The sequence below is a fragment of the Microcebus murinus genome, chromosome 8 (genome assembly GCF_040939455.1).
Source record: "Microcebus murinus isolate Inina chromosome 8, M.murinus_Inina_mat1.0, whole genome shotgun sequence".
Classification (NCBI taxonomy): Eukaryota; Metazoa; Chordata; class Mammalia; order Primates; family Cheirogaleidae; genus Microcebus; species Microcebus murinus.
In genome coordinates, this window is record NC_134111.1 from 39,663,340 (window position 1) to 39,676,556 (window position 13,217).

The 13,217-nt window shown below is 33.4% G+C and overlaps 1 protein-coding gene across 23 annotated transcripts in view; it reads right to left on the bottom strand.

Annotated features, from left to right (window-relative positions):
* BAZ2B (bromodomain adjacent to zinc finger domain 2B) overlaps positions 1-13,217 on the bottom strand; it is a 248,145-nt gene that overhangs the window by 166,300 nt on the left and 68,628 nt on the right. The window contains exon 1 of one of the 23 annotated variants that reach the window (XM_012745208.3): positions 4,298-9,811. The exons of the other annotated variants lie outside the window; for them this stretch is intronic. The gene's annotated coding sequence lies outside the window, so the exon portion shown is untranslated. Of the gene's footprint in view, positions 1-4,297; positions 9,812-13,217 lie in introns of those variants that run through there. 23 annotated transcript variants of the gene reach the window in all.

The window sequence follows — 13,217 nt, forward strand, 5'->3', positions numbered from 1 at the left end:
CACGGCACTCACTCTAGCCTGGACAACAAAGTGAGACTCTGTCTCAAAAAAAAAAAAAAAAAAAAAAAAAAAAAAAATGGCATCATTACGTCAAAAGTAAATCTGTTTCAAAGAACAACTATTTCTATTCTCTACTGAAGTAGAACAATTTACGTGCACTTTTACAATGAAAATACCCACTGGCATATTTGAGATTATTGCCTTTCCAATCAGAAATACAGCTATTTAACAAATTTACCTGTCCAAAAACAGCCAAAAAGGGGAAGGAAACAAAAGTGTTGCCAAGCTGACAAAATACATGAATTAAAACTCATCCTTCATTATTTAGAATGTCCTTATGTACTTAATGTTTGAAGTTTTATAATTTGCACGATTCCAACAAGTTTGGGTTGTGATTCCCAAGGTCAAAGCATATAAGAAAGAGAAATTAAGACAATACTAACAGCTGTAATTTTCTAAGCACTTATTAAGCAATGGATTAATATTAAGTATCATCTCCATGTATAGTGGAGGGAGTATCTATAATAAGTAAATATACTAAAAGCTGTGTAGGAATTCAAAAAAGACGAACAAATGATTTGACTCCATGATCAAAATCTACAAACCTTATGTCCAAGGGTATCACTGTGTTTCAATACAGAATGGTAACTAATATTAAAAAAGACAACTTCTTGAGACTTCAAACAAAACTTTAAGAAATGTTTAACTTTAACATCATATACTTTTTAAATAAAGAGCATGGTCAATGGAATTTAAAGACCTGGAGTTGAGGAACTATCACCTATATCAATAATTACCTTAGGCAGTATTAATCTCCCTCATACTCCGTTTCTCCTAATGTAAAACGGGAATACTATGGTGAGAATCAATATACGTAAATAAACACTGCACAACTCATTAGTACAGTAGTCACTGAAATACTCTGAAAAATTGACTACCCAGAATAATTTTCTCTTTGAGGTAAACAATTTTATTGCTTTTTAAATTTTATTACTTTTTAGATGTTTAGATGTTCCTCTAGTTAATAAATACATAAAGGAGATAATGCCAAGATGCATTCAAGAGTATAGTAAATGCTCTCAAATTTAATTACAAACTACCTCTTTGACTACATAAGTCCAATTCATTCTTCAATCTCAATTTAGGCAGTATCTTCTCTATAAAGCCTTTCCACAACTCCACTTGTATATCTAATGGACACTTCAGTCTACCACGTCCCAAACCAAAATCCTGATACTCTGTCCCTATCCCAAACCTGATCTACCTGAAAACCTTCCCCATTTCACAGCAGATGTCAATAGCTTCCAGTTACTCACCCCAAAACTTCAAAGTCATCTTTCTCCTCTTTTTCTCATATCTCACATATCCAGTTCATCAGAAAATCTTTTTGGTTGTACCTTAAAAACATCCAGAATTTAACCACTACCAGGCCACTATCTTCTCTCACTTAGATTACTCTAAGAACCTTCTAACTGGTGGTCCATACCTCCCTACAGTCTATTCTCAACATAGCAACTGGAATAATTCTTTATAAATATAAGTGAGGGGGCTGAGTACAGTGACTCAATGCTTGTAATCCTAGTACTTTGGGAGGCTGAGGCAGGAGGACTGCTTGAGGCCAGGAGTTTGAGACCAGTCATAGCAAAAGCAAGACCCAATCTCTACAAAAAATAGAAAAATTAGCCCAATGTAGCAGTGCGTGCCTGTAGTCCCAGCTACTCAGAAGGCTGAGGCAGGTGGATTGTTTGAGCTGGAGTTTGAGGTTGCAATGAGCTACGATGACGCCACTGCACTCTAGCCATGGTGACAGAGCAAGACCTTGTCTAAAAAACAAAAAAACAAAAAACAAACAAACAAATGAGATCTATTGAAAGTCCTGCAATGGCTTATCGAAGTCCCTACAGTAGTCTATGAGGCCCAACGTGAATCATCCTGTCACCTATTACTTTTCACAATACCTCCTCCTACTCTCCCTCTTCCTCCACTCCAATCACAATGGCCTCCGTTCATTTCCCTGAACACACCAGTCATACTCTTCCCTCATGCTCTTTTCCTGGAAGACTCTTTTCAAATGTACCCACATAGCTAACTTCTTTGGTCTTTGCTAAATTATCACCTTCTCTGTGAGTCCTTCCTCATCCCCGGAATCCCAATGCCACTATATCCTTCTCATCTTGCTCCTTTTTCTTTCCTTCGTAACACTTATCATCTTCTAACATGCTATGTAGTTTATTTATGTTTATTGTTTATCTTCACTCCTACTACAATATATGTTTCACAAAGGCAAAAACTTTTTAAAGTTTTATTTACTGATATTTGCCATGTACTAGAATAGCACATAACAAATTCAAATTAAATATGTAAATAAAACAATACATTGAATATTTCTCCTATACTTATCTCTATTGTATGAGTTATTAAATTGTATTGTAATAGCCTGTTAATTTTCTGCCTCTTCCATCAGACACTAAAGTTTCTTGAGACAAGGGATTTTATTTTGTTTTCTAATGTCATTGCCTGTACTTCCTTAAAGTGCCGAATTCTTAGCAAGCAGTCTGTAATATTTGATAAATTGATGAAAAAATAAGACCATCTAAATCAAAGGTGTAAGCACCTTTAATATCTCCAAAATACAAACACAATGTTTAGGGTATGACACTGGAGACTGAGTTCTGTATTCTGTTAGTGTTTTCGGTCTGGCTCTGGCAGTTACTGGCTAAAGGACCTTGATCGAATTATCTAAATTCTCTACAACTATTTCCTTATCAATAAAAATGGAAATAATAATAGTATCAGCACCTCATGTGATTATCATAAATTTTAAATGATAGAATTAGCACAGAGGTTTGTACATAGTAAACATTCGATAAATGACATCTATTACTTGTTATAAATTAAAAGAGGCACTATTATAATTCTTACTGATAACTAAGCTAGAATATTCTCTAAACATAATCTTTAGAATCTTCTTAGAATTTTTCATAATAAAAATTACTGAGTTACCTAAAATAACCTTGACAAGCATTTTGCAAAAGTACCTTAATTCTCTCAACAAAAATGGGATTCTATTTACATTATCCTGAATATTTAAAAATATTTCTAGATGTTAGGTTCTATAACCTTCTTCAGTACCTGCTTTCAGTTTTTAATATTATGTTTTCTTTTATATAACCAAAATGCCTAGTACTAGAGTTTAAAAATTAAACATCTTTTATATTTAGGTCTATAATTATATACCCATAATATAAACACACATTCTTTCCTCCACTTTGAACAATTTCATTTTCATAAATAAGACTTTTGAGAAAAAGTTAAATAATTGTAAGTATATTTGTGACTCTTTACTAAATCAACTTTAAGCTTTCTACTTCTCATTTTAGTCATGTATCTAATAATGTGTATATTCCTATGGTAATATTATATAAAGGATTGAGAAAAACTAACAGTTCTGTTCAAATTAAAAGGCCAATGTATTGGTGTTTATTTTAAAGCTATAAAATTTTTCTATTATTTCTATTGTGACTGATAATGTTTTCCTATTTGCAGAGTCAGTTCTCCATTTTATAAAATACTTGTGAAATTCATTTTCTTTATAGTTTGTACTATCATAAATAAACAAACGACACACAAACATTTTACCTAAGCACTCATCTGTGTAGTAGACAAGAAAATTGAGGTAAGCAGTTTAAATGATTGTCCCAAGACCACAGATGGAGTGATTGCCAGTTGGAGGATTAAAACTAAGAAGCTCATTATTCCCTTCTTATATTCTGAATACTCAACATTGTTTTTATATCATAAGGATCTCTTAACTATTTAAGAACAATAATTTAATTTAATGATTAAAACAACTGTCAACATATTTTGACAATATATAATAGAATTATGAAATGTATTAAATCAAAATAAGAGTTTATCCAAGTAGTCTTTTAAAAAAATTAATCTGATTTGCTGCATAAGTTATTTTTAAAATTTTGCTTAAAGTAGCAAGAAAGTAGCAGCTTAATATGCTTTATTATTTCAATGTCTTTTAACAAAGCTAATTTCTTCAACCAAAATCTACAGTAAGTATATGAGATGGTTGGATTTAAAATACCAAACAGAAATACTTTTTCATTTAAAAAAAAAATCCTCTAAACTTAAAACAGTAGTTTCTACTCAAATGGTAAACTTCAACTTCAGGATATATTTATAAGAGATATATTTATGAAAATACAATGATAAAAAGTAAAGAAAACACCAAATACTCTCGCATTTACAGGAGAAAAACACATACAGTATAACATTAACAGCTTACTGTGGAGAGTGGGTTTAATCAGGAAGTAGCCATTATCCTTTCGATTCAGAGCAGTGACAGCACTCCAAAACAACAAGCCGTGATATTTTTCAGTTGAAAGGCATGAAAGAATACCAACTATTGTGTCCTAGCTTTGCTGACCCCAAAGGTCAGCATATGTCTTTTATCAAAAGCTATCATGAAAACATAATCCAAGTAAGCATTTATAATGCTCTATTTGTTGAAACACCTAAAATCTACCTAACACAACCTCTCTCTCTCAGTTACTCACAAAACATGGCTGTCTTATTCAGAGATTAGCAATTATTGTAATGAGATACTGTCGGAGAGGGTCAAATAGTACTTCCTGCAGTTTACACATCTTGATTTCCTGGTAAACAAACTGAAAGGCAGGTGGAGCACTTAGATCACCAGTAACCGTGACTGCTCACGTGATAAACTAAGCCAGGTAAGGTTGATGTTTCAAGTAATCGTTCTTTTCTTCATTTTATTAACATCAAAACAGACAATAAAGAGAAGACTGCTGTCTTATTTTCTTCCTTTTCAAAGGAGAGTTTATTCCTTAGAAGCATGAACTCACAGTTTACAATCAGGAATGCTTGAAAACTAACAGTTTAAGCAGGTTTCAAAAGTTAGTTCTGCAAATAAATTGTGAAAAGAAGACAATGCTAATAAGATTTTAAAAAATAAAAATATCTGTTCAAAAACCTGCTAAATATAAAGCCTTTAAATTTCAGCTGCTTCAAGAAGGTAGATAAATTTCTGAGTTACAAAATACCAAAATGAAAATAGTCAAAGCATAGTCTATTTTTACTACAACTTCCTGCAAAATAAGACTGCTTTATAATTTATGTGGCAGCCTTTGAAAAAATGCTAAATCACATAAATCAAAAAGTTTACATAACTTGAAGCTATTCCCTACCTCATTTTAAACTGGTACTTCAAAAAGAAAACAAAATATTTGCTTGTGAGCACTTTAGAAAAAAAACATTGTTAGCTTGAAAACGAAGTTTCCTTGTCCTTAATTTTCACCCAAATTTCTGGGGTTTTTTGCCCTCTGCAATTTCTAATATAGTTTAATGAGGGTTGATTTAAATTAACCATGAGTATAAAACAAACAAACAAAATCCCCAACTCCATCAAAATAAGAAACCAATACACTATTTAAAAAATATCCAGGTGATTTTTAAAATCTGCAAAATTTTCATTTACCTTAAAAATTCTGTCTTTACTAAGGTCATGCATCTACATCCTAACAATTATAAACATAGTAAGCTTTAATTTTTTTTTTTTTTTGAGACAGAGTCTCACTCCATCACCCTGGGTAGAGTGCAGGGGTGTCATCATAGCTCACTGCAACCTCAAACTCCTGGGTTCAAGAGATCCTCCCGCCTCAGCCTCCTGGGTAGCTAGGACTACAGGTGTCCACCACCACACCTGGCTAATTTTTTTTTTTTTTTTTTTTGAGAGAGAGTCTCGCTTGTTGCCCAGGCTATAGTGAGTGCCGTGGGGTCAGCCTAGCTCACAGCAACCTCAAACTCCTGGGCTCAAGTAATCCTTCTGCCTCAGCCTCCCGAGTAGCTGGGACTACAGGCATGTGCCACCATGCCCGGCTATTTTTTTTCTATATATATTAGTTGGCCAATTAATTTCTTTCTATTTATAGTAGAGACGGGGGTCTCGCTCTTGCTCAGGCTGGTTTCGAACTCCTGACCTTGAGCAATCAGCCCGCCTCGGCCTCCCAGAGTGCTAGGATTACAAGCGTGAGCCACCGCGCCTGGCCCACACCTGGCTAATTTTTTCTATTTTTGGTAGAAATGGGGTCTCTCTCTTGCTCAGGAACTCCTAAGCTCAAGCAATCCTCTGCCTCAGCCTCCCACAGTGCTAGAATTACAGGTGTGAGCCATGGAGCCTGGCCATAAGCTTTAATTTTAATGCAAAGAGCTCTTAAGGACCTTTTTTCACAGCAATATAATCATGTCAAGACATTAAAAGTATACTACTTAAATTACGTTTGTATTTACTCAGTTTGCAAAATAAAATTCTAATGTACTGAAATAGAAAACACAACGAAACAGAATGACGATAAAATCAATAAAAACAACAGAACACCCAAGAAGATAAGACCATGCCAATGGTTCAGAATCTCAGAATAGATCTCCTTATGTACATCCAATGTCTCATGTCAAAGGAATATTTATTCAGGATTGAACTACATTAACGCAATTCGCTATCACTAATCACTACCTTTTTACTACAATGACACATGAAATAGACAGCAAATTTTCAAAAAACTGTGACTACAGACTTAACAGTTCCAGCTGAATTTCTTGGTCAAATTAAATAACTTAAATATCCTATAGTCACCTGGAATGCAAACGTAGTGCTGTTTCTTTTATAGAAAAATTAAGGTGTAATTCCTACTACATATGTAGCTTTGACTATGAAATTCATATACCAAAATAAAACAATTTTAAATTAGAAAATTATTGTTTTGGCCAGGCATGGTGGCTCACACCTGTAATCCTAGCACTCTGTGAGGCCCAGCACGGAGGGTCGCTTGAGGTCAGGAGTCAGGAATTCAAGACTAGCCTGAGCAGGAGTTAACATAGAAAAAATTAGCAGGACGTGGTGGCGTGCCCCTGTAGTCCCAGAGACTCCAGAGGTTGAGGCAGTAGGATTGCTTGAACTCAGGCGTTTGAGGTTGCTGTGAGCTAGGCTGATGCCACAGCACTCTAGCCTAGGCAAAACAGAGCAAGACATCTGTCTCAAATGTCTCGAAAAAATAAAATAAAAGAAAAGAAAGAAACCACAAAGATTAAATCTCTATGACTTAAGAAATACATGCAAAATGAAGTGGGAAGGCAGGAGAAGGGACAAGAGGAAGAAGAAATGCTCCTCTCGGTCTCTCAAAGATGCTAAGTTTATGTCCTCCTACCTTCCAGATTATGCTTATGTGGCTTCCCATTGCTTCCTCTACCTTATTGGTTTAGGTCTCATCATTTCCAGGATGCCCTTTCTCAGACCCTGACTATTTGGGTCCATAAAATCTTCTTTCTCTACATAAGTTACCTCTATATTACTCTATAATTATTTTGGGGATCTCCCTTACTAGATCTTGAAATTCCTTCTTTTATATTACCCACTGTGAATGACAAAATACTCAACATGTAGCAAACACTCTAAGTACAAATTAACTTATTATGATGTATTAATAAACAGCTGTAAATATTTATAATAGCTCATGTTTGTTCAACAAAGCTGAGATATTTATTAGGATTACATCAAGTGAACCAGAAGGCCATTTTTTACCATGTAGATGGTTTCTGCATGGTATACAATCAATCCATATTTAATCAAACCTTAGGCTTTTCTACATTCAAGCTTGTCAAAAGAATTTCAATTGTGAAGACAACTTTTGAAAACACTACCAAAAACCAAATAGATTTTGTAAGCTATTGTCAAATCTCAAAATGACTAAAATTAAATAACAATTGTGTCCAATACAATTTGATCCATATTTGAACTCATTACATAAAAATCATGCAGCCTATTACTTTATTAACATTAAATGAACTCTTTCAATGTGTAGCCACTGAAATTTATTTCTAAATTCCCTATTTTACGAAAGCTCAAATCTCAGTAATCTCAACATAACAATTTTTGCTATTGCAAATGGTAGTATCACTTTAGATTTGACATAATATGTACACTTCCTTAACATATTTTCTTGAAATAAGAAAAACCACTCCTAACATTTAAAAATATTTTAGAAAACATATGCTTAAGTACTTCATATTAATTATCAGCTTAAACCAATCAAGATTAATTCTGTTCATTTAAAAAGTTATAGGATAATTAACGTGGTTACATTATTAACCGCCTTATATTTGTTGACTTCAGAGAACAAAAGTAGGAAACATATCCATAATATAAATTTAAAAGGCTTTTGAACAAATTTAACAACAAAAGAACATAATTCAATTTTCTTTCTTTTCCTTAAAAACAAAATGGACTGATTAAAGACAGATACAAATGTGTATATTTTCATTTACTGCAACATAATAGATACACACGGAGCCTGTGAGACTACAATATTCATTTTGCTGCAGAAGAACAGACATTGCATAACAATGAGATTTGCTAATGAAATCAACCATCAACCTGAAATACATATGTATTAAACCAAGACCCCAGTGTCATTTTCTTTTTGCATAGTTTGTTCTTTCTTTCATTTTTTCTCGACCTTTTCAATATTTTTGTCCTTTAGATTTCAGAACTATGGATGAAGCAAAATCAAGACTCATATTACTGAGTGTTGCTTTTTATTCATCACATTTATTTTTAATGTAAATTCCAATTGTTCTGCTTCTATCAGCACTATTAATGTACCTTAAAAAAAAAAAAGAAAGAAAGAAAGAAGGAAATCAATTGATGCTAGCAGAAGAAACAAAGGAGGCTTTAATTCTATAGAAATTGTTGGATCAGGTCCGAAAATTTTTTTATCAACATTTGACATAAATTCCATATGAAAACTTTAATTGCAAGGTGAGTGCTTACTTATTTAATAAGAAATAAAATAATCATAAATATATTTTAAGGTCACTTGTCATAATTTCTTCAGCAATTTCTACTACTGACAATTATTAAATGAGATAATGTAGGGCCTAATATAACTATCAATATCAAAATTATTCTAATGTTCTTAGATAAAATCATAATTTTTCCCACAAAATGTTTTACTATCTTGGTCTGCAAATATTGATCGTCAATTTCTATTTATTAACAATAAGTAATTCTGCCATAGAAACATGGAATGTTTGGGGGAAAAAAAGTAATTCTGAGAATGTTCCTGAAGATTTATGATTTAGTTATGATTTTCTACAAAAGCACAAGACTGTGAAAGTATTTGATGTTATTAATATATATCTTAAAGTAAACCATTAATGTCCCCCCCAATCGATTTATATCCGTTGAGTATAAACTATTTAACTAAATAGCTATCTATCCTATTGGTTGTCCATTTACTTCAATTAGGTTTTCAATTCACCTGTGTTGCAGATAATATTAACAGCCTAGTCTCTGTGGTATATAATTGCTGCTAATTCATGATAATAACAGCTTTTTAAAAAGCAGTATTTATACCACCTAAACAGCTAAAGTCAAACAGAAAATTGTTTCCTATCTTTGTTTTTATACTACTTTAATGTCTAACATCAAATAGTATCCTGCAAAAATAACAAAAGGCAATATGAACTACAATACTGTTAGAAATGTAAGTAAAATAATTAGATACTCCTTATTAAACTTAAACTCTCTGAAAGTTGCCACAGTCTAATAGTTGTCAAGGCTATTTTAAAAACCTTGAAAGATGATTTTATTTTTTTTTTTTTTTGAGACAGAGTCTCGATTTGTTGCCCAGGCTAGAGTGAGTGCCGTGGCGTCAGCCTAGCTCACAGCAACCTCAAACTCCTGGGCTCGAGCGATCCTTCTGTCTCAGCCTCCCGAGTAGCTGGGACTACAGGCATGCGCCACCATGCCCGGCTAATTTTTTATATATATATCAGTTGGCCAATTAGTTTCTTTCTATTTATAGTAGAGACGGGGTCTCGCTCTTGCTCAGGCTGGTTTTGAACTCCTGACCTTGAGCAATCCGCCCGCCTCGGCCTCCCAGAGAGCTAGGATTACAGGCGTGAGCCACCGCGCCCGGCCTGAAAGATGATTTTAAACAAAGAACCACATAAGCAACCAATCATTAATCCATAGACAATATATTTCCCTTAAAAAATCCAGAAATTTCTATTAAAATGACAAAAGATAAAGCAGACTGTAGAGAAATAGTTTAAACAAATATCTATGCAAAACCAAAAGCCTACTTTCATCAGGGAAAAAAAATGTAAACCTAAAATAGTGATAGGCTTTGGAAGGTCTTCTAGCTCCTTGCTACTCCAAGTGTGGTCCACAGACCAGCAACATAGAAATTACTGTTATAATAGAAATGCAGAATTTCAGGCCCTCGCCCAGACCTACTCAATCAAAATCTTTTGCACATTAAAGAAGCCCTGATCTAGAAAATTCTTCAGTGTACCTAACTATCTATACCCCAATTCCAGTAATTTCCAATATTCTAACAAGTCCCCAAAATTCATATTAAAAGAATACTCAAAGGATAAAAAGCTTATTTGTCATACCCAAAGTCTATTGCCTAGCTTTTGCTTAATCATCTGAACTCTCAATAATATGGATTACTAATTTGAAATTTGTGGTAATACAAGGAATAAGCAAGCAGAAATAATATGTTTTTGTAAAACCTTTGAAAATATTAATAAATACATAAAACTGAAGTACTTATACTCTCCTAGCAATGATTTAAAATTATTTCAGCAGAAGAATCCTTTCTTCAAATAAAATTTATGAAAAAGCCCAGTATAGTAGGTAGAAAACAAGCAAAGAGCTGTTTTTTGAGGTAGGGGAGGCACCTAGCAGCTGGCAAGGCATCTCAATAGAACCAGTTATGTGGTTCCACAGAGTACACTCTAACTTGAGAAAAAAGGAATTGCTTAAGAGTCTAAAAAAGTTCAAAAAAGCTGTTATACTTATCAGCAAATAAAGTTTAGTATTCATCAAAGCAAGTCCTTCTGTAGTGTTTTAAATTCACAACACTATATTAAAATTATGTAATTGTTTCTAATTCAAATTGATTTTTTCCTAAATAGATCCAATTGAAGCTAGATATAATTAATATAATGTTATCTTCAATTAAATTATTTTAATTCATAGTAGGCCTATCACATACAAGGCATTATATTAAGTGCTATAAGAATAATACAGATAAATTGACAATTATTTTCTTGGAAGGATAAGACAAATACATGATAGCTCAGTGCAATGGCATGTGCCTGTTTTTCTAACTACTTGGGAGGCTGAGGTGGGAGGACTGCTTGAGCTCAGGAGTTTGAAAGTTTGAGACCAGCCTGGGTAACATAGTGAGATCCTATCTATCAATTTAAAAAAAGATAAATACATGGCACATACTAAGTATCATAAGAGCATTTTCAATAAAGTACTATGGTAGCAAAATTAACTGAGGATGTCAGAAAAAAACTTCATAAAAAGACAACATCTGACATAGGCCTTGAAAAGTGTGTAGAGCTTTCAATGGCAAAAATGGTAGGAGGATTAGGAAAAGAGGCATCCCAAGTGAAGGGAAAACATAAGCTAAGGACTAGAAGCTGAAAAACACTAGATGTATTCTGAGAATAGCTTGAGATGGCTTACAAGCTCCCTAATAACAGGAATCATGTATTTATTTTATACATCTTATTTTATAGCCTTGGCACCTATAAAACTCAAGTGTTAATATGGAGGTTCAGCATCTCTAATTGTAAAAATGCAAAATCATTTCTTCCAAGATCCAAAACTCTTCTGAGTACATACATGACACAACAAGTGGAAAATTCCACGTCTAACCTAATGTGATGGTTCACACAAAATTATTAAAAATATAGAAAAAACTTACCCTCAGGCTATGTGTATAAAATATATATAAAACAAATAAATTTCATGTTTAGATACTCTCAAGATATCTCATTATGTACATGCAAACATTCAAAAATCTGAAATATCTGAAATTCAAAATACTTCTGGTCCCAAGCATTTCAGATAAGAGATACTCAACCCATACCACATAAGAGTCTGTAAAATATCTATTGTTTGAATGAATCAATCAATAAATAAATAAAGTAATGTAGTTTGGCTAGCACATAGGGCATATGCAGAAAATAGTGGGAGGGATATTTGGCTGAAAAGGTAGTTTAAGACCTTATTGGAAATAATCTTAAATACCATATTATGTGTGTAACTCTGCAAACAATGGCAAACTACACACATTAGAAATACTGATCTAGCAGTTTTATGGCCAGGAATGGTGGCTCATGCCTGTAATCCTAGTACTTTGGGAGGCTGAGACAGGAGGATTGCTTGAGCTCAGGAGTTCAAGACTAGCCTGAGCAAGAATGAGACCCCATCTCTACAAAAATAGAAAAATTAGCCAGGCATGGTTGCACGTGCCTGTAGTCCCAGCTACTCTGGAGGTTGAGGCAGGAGGATCACTGGAGCCCAGGAGTTTGACATTGCAGTGAACTATGATGAAGCCATTGGGCTCTAGCCCACACAAGAGAGCAAGACCCTGTCTTGAAAAAAGAAAAAAAAAATATTGATTTGGCAGTTTTAACTAGGAAGAACTGCAACAGAAAGAAATTTCCAACATGAATACTGCAATATTCAGTGTATTGAGATAGTTTAGGCAGGAAGCAGATTGTTTACTAAAGTTATGGCAAAAGAGTCATAAATGAGGAGATGAATATGAAAGCTATTCATATATGGAAGCCAAAATAAATCAATTTTTTTTTTTACTTCTTGGCTGATCAAAGTAGAGTAAGAAATAAAAAATTATATTGTAGAAGTAAAATCTATTGGACTTCATAGCAGGTTTTATAGAGAGAGGTGGGAAGGCAAAATTAAGCAAAAGCCAAAAATGTAGAGCAGGAAATGTTTTATGCACCAGTAGCATAAACTGGTACAACACCTGTAGAAAGAAATTAGGCAATCTATGGTAAAGTCGAAGTTGCATATAGCCTATACCACAATAATTCCACTTTTAGATATTTAACCCAGAAAAGTTCACATACATGCACATAAGAAATCAATGAACAAGAATGTAAACTGCATTCTATTTGTATAGTGAAATACTGGAAAGATTGGAAAATGAACGAATAGAAATATTATGCTGTTTTAATAATGAAATACTATATAGCAGTTATAATGAAAGACCTACAGCTATACATACTAAGATAGATATGTATCTTTAATATGCCAATGCAACCACTTGAGGGAAGTGAAGATTTTGTTCATAATTCTG